This window comes from Herpailurus yagouaroundi, unplaced genomic scaffold (assembly GCF_014898765.1).
Source record: "Herpailurus yagouaroundi ecotype Mexico unplaced genomic scaffold, PumYag 160, whole genome shotgun sequence".
Classification (NCBI taxonomy): Eukaryota; Metazoa; Chordata; class Mammalia; order Carnivora; family Felidae; genus Herpailurus; species Herpailurus yagouaroundi.
In genome coordinates, this window is record NW_024412401.1 from 50374089 (window position 1) to 50380088 (window position 6000).

Consider the following 6000-nt stretch of genomic DNA (forward strand, 5'->3'; position numbering starts at 1 on the left):
TGCCAGCTGCCGGAGATGGCGGTCTCGTTCTTCGGGGGAGTCAGCAGTGGTAGCTAGTAGTATTCTGGCCAGGTCTCGAGTCTGCTTACTGCTGGCAGCCGCCATGGCGTGAGCCTGCTTGTTCTCAGGAGGCTCCCGGTTATTATATACCTTTTCGGCTACCACCAGTAAGTTCTTCAGACTTTTTTCTCCTAGTCTATCTATTTTCTGTAATTTTTTCCTAATGTCTATGGTCGATTGGTTTACAAAGGCCATGAGAACAGCTGCCTTGCTTTCCAGAGCCTCTGGATCCATGGGGGTACAGGTATGGAATGCCTTCATGATCCATTCTAAAAAGGCAGCCGGAGATTCATCTTTTCCCTGTTGTACATTTCCTACCTTGGCCAAATTGGTTGGCTTTCTAGCAGCCATTCGGAGACCCCCCATTAGAGTCTGGCGGTAGACCCGGAGCCTCTCCTTACCTTCTGCCGTGTTGAAATCCCACTGGGGCCAAGTTAAGGGGAAGGAGGCATCTATCTGAGCCTGGTTGGTGGTGGGATTCCCATCTGTGCCCGGAACTAGCTTTCGGGCCTCATTGAGGATTCTTTCTCTTTCTTCAGTCGTGAACAGGACCTGCAAAAGCTGCTGGCAATCGTCCCACGTGGGCTGATGGGTAAAAAGACAGAGTCTAATAAATCAATAAGCCCTGCTAGTTTCTCAGAAAACTTAGGATTCTGAGCTTTCCAATTGTAGAGGTCACTAGTGGTGAAAGGCCACAAGTGATGGGGCTGATTCCCCTCCGCATTGGGGGTCCAGTGGCTCACAGGGGCAGAATAGTGGAGTCAGCGGTGGAGGCAGATTGCTCCCTCTGAGCCCTTTGTCTGGTGAAGGGCAGGCTTCCCACTGGAGCGTTTCCACCTCCCGCTCTTGGAACAGCGTCTGCCTCCCCCGAAGGGGGAGGATGGTGTTCTTCTGGCATCCTAGGGGGGGTTATACGGGGGAGGAAAAATTAAATCTTCAGTCCCCCCTGTAGGACAGGGTAGAGGGGTGCTGAAGGCTGGGTAAGATTTCTTGTTTTCCTTCTTCTTTGTCCCCTGCAAAGCAAGAATGGGTTTTGGCTCTGGAGGGAGTGGGGCTAAGAAGGCCTTAAGCCAAGAGGGTAGGTAGAGGGGTAGTCTGATTTTGTCCCATAGCGTCCATCCAGTAAGTCCACAGAACAAAACAGAGAAACACAGAAAGAGACAAACGAGGGCCCTTAGAAAGTCTTCCAACTCCATGGAAGCAAAACTGAAAGCTAGCTTAGACCTTTGAGGGGATTCCATGTCCCTCCAAAACCGAAAGCTAGATGATGGCCTCACACCGACCAGCGGGAGTGACCCGCTTCGTCTCAGACCTTTGAGGGGATTCCACGTCCCTCCAAAACCGATGAGGGGAATCCACGTCCCTCCAGAAGGGAGGATCGGAATGTCTTCCGAAACTCCCGGCCCATGGTCCTCCAGTGCGTCCACTTAGACCACGTCGAGCACTACCAGAATTTCAGAAATGAGCTCATACAGAAAAGACGGAAAAAACAGACACTAACCGTAGCCAGTCAGGCTCTCCAGGTCGGGGGTCCCTCGGGGGTCTTGGGGATCCCGGACGAGCCCCCAAATGTTATGCCCAGAATTCGTGATCCCCAAAGACCACTAGGGAGCCGAGTCTGATGCAAAAGCAAAAGAGCCTTTATTTGAGCTAGCTCGAGCTCAATCCCCTACCTGCACCGACCCAGCGGTGAGATACCTGAGAGAGCGGGTTTCAAAAGGACAAAGGTTTTATTGGGGCCTAGGGGCAGTTGGTGAGGTAATGGCTGTGGCCTCAGCCGATTGGCTGGGGAAGGGTCTGAGTCCTGTTAGGCAGGTGGGGGAGGGGTTACTCAAGGGAAGGAGGTGTGGTCAAGGTGAAGGACACAGAACAAGATGGAGTCAGCCAGTGTAGGCCCGCCCTTTCAATCTCACAGTTTGTGAGTTCAAGCCCCACATCAGGCTCTGTGCTGACAGCTCGGAGCCTGGAGCCTGCTTCGGATTCTGTGTGTGTGTCTCTCTCTCTGGCCCTTCCCTTCTTGAGCTCTGTCTCTCTCTCTAGAAAATAAATAAACATTTAAAAAAATTAAAAAAAGAAGAAAGGATCATCTGTTGGTTTGAAGTTATTGTAGTGATGGAGTCTTGTCACAAGGCAGAGAGACATAGGAGAAAACAGCCAAATGTAATTATAATAACAAGAAAGAACAGCCCAAATAAAAGTCCTTTGGTAATTGATGAAAATCTTCAGGTTCACAAGTTGAACCAATCATGAAAGGAAAAGAAGAATTGCTTAAAGCACTAATTTGAGTGTTCAGGTCAGTTAGAAATCCAGAAATTTTGTGTGATAATGTAGAATGTATACTGATGAAGTTTTGGAGATTGGTGCGGTGGTCCAAAGCCAATGGCCAAGAAAAATTTCTGGAAGAAGTTTTTGATGCAAAGAGGTGATTTTATTAAAGCACGGGGACAGGACCCAGGGGCAGGAAGAGCTGCACTGGGGTTGTGATGGGTAACTGATTATATACCCTCAGGTTGGGAGGGGGTCAGGGATAAAGTCTTTAAGTTATTTTGGAAGCAAGATTTTCAGGACCTTGAGGGGCTCGCTGTTGCTAAGGAAACACCACTTATTACCATTGAATAAAACCTCAGTGGTGAGACCCTTCAGATGCATACTGGGGGCTATAAGCTTGGAGTATGATTGCCAGCATATATCTTGGGGCAGTTGTGAGAAAGGAAGTAGACTTACAGTATCCTCAAGGTTGGGATAATGTTGAGCTAAGGTTCTCTTTGCCCCTAGCAAAATGTCAACATTGAAGCAGCAGAGATTGAAGAGGGAGTTCACTCTGCTGGTTTCAAGAAATTATCAATGGGGTGATGGCAGTAAAGGGATTTAATTTTTTTTTTGCCTTAGTTTCCCACATCACCATGGCAAGCACTTAGATGCCTTTCCTTTGTTCCTGTGTAGCCAGGAATGTTTGAATAATACACATATTCTACCTGAAGGGAGGGGAAGATGTGCCAGCCTGTTTTGTCCTCAGCTTGCCCCACCCTAACTCATCATGTCCCCCCTGAACAACTTTGACCCTTAAGTCTTTAAGGTTGTTGTAGGAAGAAGGTCTCATCTTCTATAGCTTCATCCTGCTGAGTAGGGGCATAGAGCCGTCCCTACCTATGGGTCAATATTGCTCCATCAGGAAACATATAGGGCAGCTAAGGTGAGGCAGCTGAACCCAAGGTGGACAACGTGTATGAACATCCTTGAGTAGAAAGGATCATCTCTTGGCTTGAAGTTATTGTAGTGCTGGAATCTTGGCACCAGGCAGAGATACCTGGGGAAAAACAGCAAAACATAAGTAGAATAACTAGACAGATTAGCTCAAATGAAAGGTCCTTTGGTAGCTAACAAAAATCCTCCAGACCAAGAGCTTAACCAATTGCTAAGGTAAGAGAGGGATCGTTTAATCCACCAATTTGAGTATTCATGTCAGTTGGAAATCCAGAAATATTTTGAAGTAGTCCGAATGTATACACGCCGTTTTGTTGTTATGAGAGTTTAAGTTCCACCTTGTGCAGCACTTAAAACATCTAATGCTATTCTGTTTTGTAGAACTGATTTCTGTATTTGACTTATTTAATATTTAGTAATATAATGTTATTTTGAGAGTCATTTAAGGCCTCAACTGTGTACAGGTGGTGTATACTCATTATATTGACTCTGTTTTGTTTAGTAAGCCAGCACATCATTAATAGGAGGTACTTTTATAGAAACAAGAAAAATACAGGTTAATGCTTAGAGCAGATTACAAACCCACTGTCTCCCAGTGCTGCCAGTGAGAATTGTTAGATGTTAGGCTTGAAGTATCCTCAGATGTTTCTGGGAACAGGCAGCAGGAATCACATCGGTCTTTTGGCTTGTATCTCAAATGTCTGTGGTGATCCTTTTGAATGGACCATTGTAAGAAGAAATTGTTAGTAGAAATTGGGAAAAGAGGATGAAAAAGAAAGGTACAACCATCCTAAGAGAAGTTGGAGGTCTTCCACAGGTTCACAGGAATAAGAAGGCAGATTAGTTTGCTCATTGAATTCCTGTGAGGGGGGGTACAGGTTTTATTTCAGATACAGGAGCCCACGAAGTGTGCCCCTCTAACTTTATTGCAGTGGGAGTACATAATAGACCCAGTAGGAACCCTTCCATTTTGGAGTTAAATCCCCTGTTGTATTAGACTTTCCATCCTTTAAATAAACCAGGTCTTTTGGGTTTATATGGGGTGGATTTCTAGTAACTGTCAGATCAGGTGGAGGGAGGATATGGTTGGCATATTTAGATATTTAGGAATTAACCTGGCCTCCAGTGAATAGTAAAGCACTATAGTCTTTATCTACTCATAGGTCTATAGTGAGAAAAGTCTGTGCATACAATTGTTGGGGGAATCCATCCCATTTTCCAGCTTTTTAACTATGCTCACAGGGATTTATTATTATCTCCACTGAATAACAAGCAGAATATTTTTCTATACATGAAATATTGTGACAATTTTTCTGAAGTTTACCTCAAGGTGTCTAGTTTAGACAAACAGCAAACATCTAAAAACAATCAGAACTAGAATTTAACGTCCAGAGAGCTGCATTATAGAAACAGTTTTTCTGTCTAAAAACCCTCATTTCCAGAGATGGCCAAATCAAGACTAATTCGTTTGCAAATTAAGTCCAGTTTTAACAAATTTGGCCTAATGATTTACATAAGCTCAGCTAGAATAGTGATTGATCTTAAGGATCTTTTAAAGTTTGCTTTGCTGGAACCTGTTATAAGGAATCTCCAGGTTGAACTGGAGACTGAACTGATTGGCCTCTCCAGACCAGAAGCCAAGCCAAGTACTTGCATCACACAGGCCTGCAATACTTGTAGATTTGGGCAAATTTCTCTCCACAAGGTCCCCAAGATATCCTGAGTTCCCTGTACCTGCCCAGAAGTGACATTCTTTACTCACGCAGTAAAGCTGCTGGGAATTCTCTGAGCAAGGTATCTGACCAACGTTTTCTTTTCTTTTCTTTTCTTTTTTTAATTTTTTTTTTGTTAACGTTTACTCATTTGAGACAGAGAGAGACAGAGCATGAATGGGGGAAGGTCAGAGAGAGAGGGAGACACAGAATCCGAAACAGGCTCCAGGCTCTGAGCTGTCAGCACAGAGCCCCACGCGGGGCTCAAACTCACGGACCGCGAGATCATGACCTGAGCCCAAGTCGGACGCCCAACTGACTGAGCCACCCAGGCGCCCCTGACCAACGTTTTCAAGGGGTTTATGGCTCCATGTTTCATAAAGTCAACCTTAGTTCCCTAAAGCCATTTGGTCATATCAGGGTCTATGCATTTCTCTCAAATAGGACATTCCAGTCAAAGCGTTGGCAAAACAACCAGTATTTCCAAAGGTGTCCTGTTACAAGAATAATCTTACTGTACTTATGCAAATATCTGTAATTGCCATGAAAGAAAGAAGACTCACTGAGAGTGGTTGAATTTCAGAGGGTTTAGGGAGAGAGAAAAGTTAAATGTTTCAGTTTCCAAATGAAAACTTCATGACATCTCTGTACATTATAGATATCTTAAGAGAAAATTCCCTTGATCCAGAAGAGGAAACATCACAGAACCAGCAATATTTCAAACAAGAGTCACAAAAACTATAATCTTCCTCAGTTTAGTTAGTGCCATGTTCCTAATGCTTGTTCAGTTTGAACGAAGCTTTTTAGTTCTGGAAATTCTTTCCCGTTTTAGCTTAATCTTAAAGATGTCGAATACCTGTATTTCTCCTAAAAGTCCTTTTTAGGAATCTCCTTGAAGATGAAATACATTTTGTGGGAGAGCAAGAACAATTAAAAATGACAAGATCTCAGAAATGGACATTGTTAAAGATCTGATGAGAGTTCACGATGATGCGATTGACAAGGAAACAGTTATTTCTGTAAC